An 8558-nucleotide genomic window follows, 5' to 3' on the forward strand; every position below is an offset into this window, starting at 1 on the left:
TGCTCGCTTCAGGTAACCGTCTCGAAGTTATCTTTTTCGCTCTGTACATAATTGCCTTGTGCACCAAAGCTATGACAATGCTGCAACTGCTGTAAAACCCGCTTGCATTTACCAGTCGCAATCATCTAGCGACGCGAACTTGAAGAATTCAGGCTAAAGAAACACCGAATTTGGTTTCGCCGATGCAGGAAAATGTGGTCTGCTTCCCTATACTAACACTCAAACAGACGACACCTTTCACACACGTTACATAGAGCACTTAACATATGTATCGAACACTAAGAATACACCTAGTTTGCGCTATTTGTGCGGAAACAAATGAGTCGTCCGATCGCCCAGCTCCTACCTCAACTAGGCGACGATGAGTTCATGGTTATTTACGAGAAAAAACTATGGTTGTGAGGCTGTACTTACAATAAAACTGAGCAATAGTGCCTAAAGTTTGCAAAGCCCTAAGCGCAAAGCGCAAATCGCGGTCACGTTCGCTTGCACTGATAGAAATTGGGACTCGAGTTGCTATGGGTCTGCCGCGTTATGCACAGAACTAAACGCTGTACACTTGAATATTATCTACTCCGACGTCCACCCGGTGGCGTGGTCCAGCGGTAGCGCGTCGAGTTCACTGCGTCCATTTCCGCGCGTCGGTGGTTCGGTCCCTGGTGGTGCTAACATTTTTTCTTCTTTCTGCGACTCAGCAGTTCGTCCTTGGGGAGCATCGGAACGTACCATCCGGGTTGGGGACTAACCGTTCGTCCCCTCTCAAAAAAGGAAGGCATACATTATAAGCAGATTCGACCTAAAATACAACCCAGTGTAAAGCGTCTAATACATGAATTTTCGAACTGTGTTTGGATATTCCCCCGTCCTCTTTCCATCGCAAGGTGTTTCGGCAAACGACGGAAGGTGCCACTGGGCAACGTTAGAGTCACCTTTAAAAAAGGTGCGCATATCCTCCCAGAGAGCAGTCACGTAAGATTCTCAGTATGGCCCTAGAGTCCGGCGGTAGTGCCGATCTCACAGTCACCAGGAAAAGATAAAGCCTTTAGCCACTTGCCCAGATTATGAATCGCCTAACCAAGAGAAGAGCAGGAATGAGAGAAGAAACGATAAGAATCACGCAACTACTGATTACGAGCCCGCTTTGACTGAGCCTACCGTACCACTAATTAACCCGCACCCAAAAAAATCAAACGAACACCACCATCCCGACAGAGTTTTAGGCAGCCCTCCACCTCGCATTTTTTACTGTGAGACTAACTGACAAACGTTGGGCAACCAGGTTAGCAGAGCAGACACTGGGAAACGCGTCTAGAAGAAGGGGAAGGCCTTTCTGTGGAGGTATGAAATAAGAAAATTTGGCAGCAAAGAATAAACTCTGGCTGCGCAGCACAGGAGCGGGTGAAGGTCAATGGGAGATTTCCTTCGTCGTGCCGTGGACATAAATTGGCTGTTGTTGTGTTGATGATGAATAGGTCCTCAAATTGTGTCTTTCAAAAACATTTGAAGAAATCAGATGGTTCGGAAAACAAAGTCGCAACCGGCCATCGTATGGAAGACAGGAACCCCCCAGAAAATTGTCGACTACACGCCATCATGGTACGCTGCTGTCACCGATCAGCCACTCCGCATAAAACCTCTCTACTAAAAACATGGATCTAAACGTACACATGGACAGGCGATATGACTGAACAGAGTTTATTCGAGGAAAGGCAAATATTATGAGAACACACTATACACAGACTCCGGGATGTACGAAAGTAGGAGGCAGTAATTGTTGTAGTTGATTACTCTGGAAACATTTGTGACAGTATGACGGTCCTAGATACAGGAACAAAGAAGCGGTAGTTGGAGACATCCTCTTGACAAATCGACTGGCGGAAGTATCAAATAGAAGCGTAGCACAATTATAGACTCGCAAAGGGAATTAGACAGATGGCTGGACGGAGAATACCTAAACGCTTCGGCAAGATACTTCAATCCATGCTGAAGAAAGTTAATGACGTCACAGGACGCTAAAACACAAGGAATTGAAGAGATCGAGGCACCGACCCATAGGCGCACGATCTGACACACCGTGCTCCTTGCGACTACAACTACCGCACTTCCCTCCCCCAAGAAAAGTTAAGGTGGTTTAGCAATCCTTTGCCTAGAAACACGACCTCCCCACGTGCTACAAGTGGTTGCCAACGCCGAATAACGGCAGACTCTGTGGAGGATAAACAAACACAAGTATCTACAAATAAATGTGGCCGAAGAGGTCAGGTGTGAACATTATAAGTTAACCCAAAAACTCTGCTGAATTTGGGAAACATTCACAGTCTTCCAGGCAACCGAGGCATGTACAAGGGTTCGCCCCGGTGCGAAAAACTCCAACATTACAAAGTCCAGTTCCATTGAAAAATGGGAGGCAGCTTTAACCAGCTCATGACCTCAAGATCAGTGCGATCTGATTGTGAGGGCAAAGAAAGTAGCGGCTGTGTCCTTGGCCCTAGACTTCAAGTTCCACCTTTGACCTCTCTAGCACGTTGTAGAAAAATGTGGAACGCTTCACGATTTTGCGTGTCATCCTTGCGCAGGGGCCATGCCCATGTGCAGGATAGCAAACTAGGCTCTAGCCAGGTTAACTTTCCTGCCTTTCTTCTACATTCTTCCTTCCTTCTTCCTTCCTTTGACCTCTCTAAGATCTTTTTACCCCTTTTTCCATATCCACCAGCATTTCTTCCGCAACAAAGCTCTGCACTCTCTCACTTTCCCTCTCTCTTCGCCTAAACACAAATACGTCCAGTCCGGCGCAGACATTCGAGAATAAACAGTTTTAAACACTGGCACTGCCATCTTCTCGCTCGAACTGACAAACACCGCGCAGCCGCAAACTTTTTCGCGCAATTCGTAAGCAATAGAAGCACAAAAGGCCTCAGAGTCAGCCTCATCCCGCCACGGCAAATAAACACAGTTCCTGCTAGTCTTCTTTTCGCTGACCTTCACTGCTCGTGAAGCATACATCGTAAATGCAGCAATTCATTGCCAAAACGCTCCCTGGGAGTCGACGTAACGCTATCGCATCGTACAGCTTAAAACATAAACGTGGATGTAATCTGCAACTTTGTTGCTTCACTTCACCTGCAATTATTTACCATCAACATCAGACAAAGTTGCCTTTCTTAAACGGCGTTTTTTACCATTAAAGACGCATCAGTCAGAACACTAAAGCTTCGCTTTAAAAACAGGTGCAAGTGCGACATATTCCAGTAAAAGTGCATCTGTTTTTTTTGTTGTCTGTCTCTATGTGGTTCCAGCGCAAACCCCTAACGATACCCAAAAGGCCAGAGCCAGCAATGCAGTATCCAGCTCCGTTGTAAAAACGTCGATTGTAAGCAAGACGTCATCTAGAAAATACCTCTTTTATGCGGAGAAGCATACACACAGAACACAAATATGCCGAAATCCGAGTAAATGGCTTGTCGCACAACTCAGTACCAATTCGGAGTTTTCAAAACTCCTTCCGATGGGAGTATCGCCTTACTCCCATTATTTCCGCAGTTTTTTCGGTAACATATGGGAGTTTCATTTTACTGCCACTACTATGGGAGTTTTCACGGGCACCATTGGGACTGCGTTATTTCCTCCAACTGGAAGTTTTAAGGCGGCGTGTTGGAAGCAGTGTTGACCTGCATTCGAGGTATTTTTTTCTGTTTTTAGGCGTTTGATATAAGCGCTGAGAGGAATTTATTACTGTATTTGGGAGTTTTTAATGAGCGCACAGGCCGCATTTTCATTTTTCGTTTAGGATTACGTAATTTCTCGTCTTTTTCAGCTTCAAACGTTGAATGGGGAAACGTGAAAATAGTGAATGTGAAAACGTTAAATCGTAAACCCTCAATTGTTGCGTCTTGCGGAGGCATGCCGGTCCTTGTCGGAAGTGTAAATGGATGCTGTTGACGAGTCAAAAGCGGTCAAACTAGCGTATCAGAAAAAACAGCGTATCGGCAAATTGCAATTCACTGTGAGTGTATTTTTATTTATTTATTTATTTATTTATTTATTTTTATTTATTTATTTATTTATTTATTTATTTATTTATTTATTTATTTATTTATTTATTTATTTATTTATTTATTTATTTATTTATTTATTTATTTATTTATTTATAAATACTGTAGGCTGTCTCGCGGCTTTTGCAGGGCGGGTACAGGTCAGTAAATACCAATTCACACAAAACAAGGAAAGCAAGAAATAGAACCAAAAATGTACAATAAAAATCCAGATCGTATTACAAACGCTTTGCAAATGAAGTTAATGACTGCTGTGTAACTGCTTCGTTAGTGCCATTGTTCAATTTAAATATTTGTAACAGTTATTTCGAGGCTTCAAGGGGGTTAGAAAACACGTGGCGGCGTTTTGTATTATAACCGGATGAATATCTTAAAATAAGAGAAATGTCAATAAAGTAATGGCCTCTAATTATTTGAAAGGAGAACTTCAGGCGGCAAATCCGTTTTTTTTTTTTCTGAGACAGGCAACAGCCCGCTTTGTTCAAGGATAGCTGACATTGAGGTGCGCCCATATAAATTGTAAATATATCTTACAGCCTTCTTTTGCCACCTTTCTAATTTATAAACATCGGACTTTGTGATTTGTCTCAGATTAGTATTGCGTACTGTATCATTGGTCGGACAATTTAATTATATCCAAGAAGGCGTACATCCGGTGTGGACGATTTTAAGGGACGCCGTAGAAAACATAACTTGCGTAGTAATCTACCTGTAATGTTGTCTGTGTGTTTCGTCTGGGAAAGCTTGTTTGATATCCATAGGCCGAGTTAGTTGTAGTGTTCTCCTTCCTACAGACGAACCCTATTAGCAAAGTATTGGTACTGGAGGGGGATGTTTTGTGGGTTATTTTTATAAAGACAGTTTTTTCGAAGTTGATAAACATTTGCCACTCGTTGCACCAAGCAATCATTTTCTGAAAGTCATTAGTCAGTCTTAACTGGTCTTGTGGAGGTTCTAACTTTTCATATGCAATGAATTCATCTGCGTACAACTCAACATGAACAGAAGGGTGAAGAACGATGTCATTAATATATAATAAAAACAACAAATGACCCAGTACTGATCCCTGAGGGACGCCAGAATCAACAGGTGCATAGTTGGAAAAAGCGTTATTGATTGCAACAAATTGGCTTTAATTTCGGAGGTATGAAGAAATCCAGGCAAGTAATTTATCATTTTGCATAATATATCCTAATTTGTGCAGAAGCTTTTTATGCGGTACTTCTTCGAATGTTTTTTTAATCCATAAATAGGGCGTCAGTGAGTTTTGCTTAATTGATTGCACTCGCAAAGTCATGAATGGTTCCCACTAGCTGAGTTGTGGTCGAGAAAGCAGCCGGAAATCCGCGCTGCATATTTGTTATTACCTCGTGTTTTTCTAAATAGTTAATTACATGCTTGTAAATGATATGTTCCATAAGTTTACATGATGCAGAAGTGAGTGAAATCGGGCCGTAATTTGGAATGCAAGTTCTTCCTGCGGTTTTGTGCGCAGGTTTGATTTTGGCTAACCGTCCGTCATCAGGTAAAGCTGCGTCATTTACAGACTTCGTGAAAACAACATATAAATATGCACATCATTCCACGTATCTTTTTAAGAAGGAATTCGGGATATCCTAAGCTCAGGGAGATTTTCTGATATCAGGATGTAACAGTAAATTTAATATTCCTGGCTCAGAAATACTACCATCACAAAGGGGGTATATTATTGAAACCGGGCGAACAACATTATTTTCCGTCATATAAACTGCCGTAGAATAGTCATTAACGGTTGCGGCGACTACTTCATCGTCGTGCACGCATTGGCTTGCCGTCTATGACGAACATGTCAAGAGAACAAGACTTCGGGGTAATGGCTTCCAGAATCTCTCTGGGGACGCCTTAAACTAGGAATCGAGGACCGTAGTATTTATCTTGGCATATTTTTAGCTTTTGCTCACTTGATATTCTATCTATTACCGATTACTGCTGCACATTCGTAGAGGTTTTAAACTTCTTTTTTGACCTCCTGAGCTTCTGTTGAAATTGCAATGTGCCCCGAGTTATCCAAGCATTGCGGTTTTTTTTATTTTTAGAAATTTTAGTCATAAAGCATTCTATACACTCATTAACAATGTCTGGTTGGAGATCAGAAACGCTGAAGAAGCAGAGACTGGTGGTCCAGATGATCGTTCTATTACTGAAAAACACGCAAGGTGAAACGGAGTCTAGACTGGGGCCCTAACGAAGTGCAGATGACAAGCCAGCGATGGCAGGACAGCTGGCGTTCATGGCGAACAGCTGCGGCAATAGGTTGGTTACGGGGGAGCTGGCAAGTTCTAGAGCTGGGATTGCGGCCAGCAGCCCAATCCTCCTGGCGACGCTGCGCCCATAGTTGAAGGAGGCGCAATTCAGGGTTAAGGTGGCTGTCGTCAACCCTGCTCACAGTTGCGGTAACCTTAAGAGCCTTTGAAGGGACGGCAAAGGGTCTTCTTTGGACGTTGGTATTTGAGCAAACGATTTGCAGAACTGGCCCCACTTGATGATATGACATTTACGACGTAGGCAAAGAGATGGCGAAGATGAAATATCTAGGTCGATTGGATGAAGGGCGCTACCCCCACATTCCGACTCCCGCCGCCAAGTAACTGCAAATGGCCCAAACCAGCAAGCTAGATCTGGGGTACGCGAAGGTATACGAGCGGAAGTGTAACGGGTGGTCAACTCAGCCGTGTCATTTAGTAGAGTAAAGCGAGCATGCCTCATGGTCTTAAGGAGATCTGAACACCGCACGTCATAACCCCAGGCTGGGTGCGGAGCAATAAAGTTCCAATGACCAAGCAGATACAACTGCTCCAACAACAAGAACGTTTATTGAAACGATAGCGTGGCTTAAATAGTTCAGCGCCGATGCTTATCGGCGCTCACAAAAAGAGAAGGAAAGGCGCATGCTCGCCTGCGCGTCTTGCACGTCACCGCACGACGTCACTTGGCACCATATCACATCCATAGCTTGTCGCTTGTCCTGCACGTCACCGCATGACGTCACTTGGCACGATATCACATCCCTCCCTCCTAGTCATCTAGACCATATCGGGGCACTGGATGACGATGGCGAGAAGAACGCCTCAATAGGGGAGTCTCGGCCGCTGGTGACCTCGCCCCCATACTTGACGGACCCTGAAGGGACACCCCGGCTTCTGTAAGGCCAGGCTTCGAACTGGGCGTTCCTGGAAGGGCAAACGAAGCTCTTGTCCCGCCTCTTGAAGATGTTACTTCCCAGGCCCTTCGCACGTGGTTCCGATAGCGTCGATGTATACTTCCGTCGGGCGTCTGGACCTCGTACATGACGTGACCACGACGCCGTAGCACACGAGCATCCAACCACTTAGGACCTGGACGAAAATTCCTTGCGGAGACAAAGTCACCGCACTGAAAGCTTTGTTCTGGAGGCTGCCGCTTGCATTACACGTTCATCGCATCGGGGTGAGGTTTTGACAGTCCCGAGCGCAGGTTCCTGTCCAGTATAAGCTCTGCTGGGGTCTTTCCTGACTCAGAGTGTGGCGTGGAATGTTGCTTGAACAACAAACGAGACATTTTGCACGCTAGAGAGCCCTGACTCTCTTTTATTAATGCACATCTTAACTCACGAACCATGCGTTCTGCTCTCCCATTACTTGCAGTGTGGTAGGGAGCAGTTTACATGTATTTAATGTAATTCAACTTCAGAAACGACTGCATGTCCCGGCTGGTAAACGCCGTCAAATCTGGCAGTCAGTATGTTGCAAACATCTTACGCAGCCGCTTGATCGCGGCAGATGAGTGCATTGGTGTCATTATTTCCGCCTCAGTCCAGTTCCAGAAAGCATCAACTACCGCTAGGAAAACAGCACCATCGACAGGATCCACAAAATCGATATGCACTCGGCTCCACGCTCGCTCCGGTTTCGTCCAGAAATGCGTAGGCGCTTTCGGCTCACTTTGCCGGTTCTCCTGTCACGCCTTGCACTGCCGCACAAACTCTTCGATCTGCGCATCCATCTTATTCCACCAAACCTAGAACCTCGCGATAGCTTTCATTGCCGTCACTCCAGGGTGATTAGCATGAATCAAGATGAGGACACGTTTTTTCAGTACCTCAGGGATTACCGCGCGGTTTCCCCAAAACCACACATCATGATGCACGGACAGTTCGTTCCGTCTTATCCCGTATGCACTGTAGTCTTTCGGTACCCCTTCTTTTAGCCAGCCGTCGATTATCCATTTCCTTACTTCCGGTAGCCGACTGCCTTTCGACGTGCAGCAAGCAACTGCTGCGGCGGTGACTGACAGGTACTCAGCGGCTTCGAAAAGCAATACGTCGCCTGGCGCTTCTGCCTTCAACCGAAATTCGAGGATCGGGAGCCTGCTCAAGCAATTCGCGTTCGCGTGATCCTGCGTTTTGCGGTAGTCAAGCTGGTATTCGTACGCCGACAGCATTAGGCTCCATCGTAGCATGCGTGGTGACAGGACATCCGGTATTTGTTT

The 8558-nt window shown here is 45.3% G+C and overlaps 1 pseudogene; it reads right to left on the reverse strand.

Annotated features, from left to right (window-relative positions):
* Nucleotides 1-2531: 2531 nt before the first annotated feature.
* Nucleotides 2532-2591, reverse strand: LOC144156405 (U6 spliceosomal RNA; annotated as a pseudogene).
* Between the last annotated feature and the right edge of the window lie 5967 nt (nt 2592-8558).

The sequence above is a fragment of the Haemaphysalis longicornis genome, unplaced genomic scaffold, assembly GCF_048455015.1.
Source record: "Haemaphysalis longicornis isolate Haplotype H1 unplaced genomic scaffold, Haemaphysalis longicornis Haplotype H1 scaffold_1, whole genome shotgun sequence".
Lineage (NCBI taxonomy): Eukaryota > Metazoa > Arthropoda > Arachnida > Ixodida > Ixodidae > Haemaphysalis > Haemaphysalis longicornis.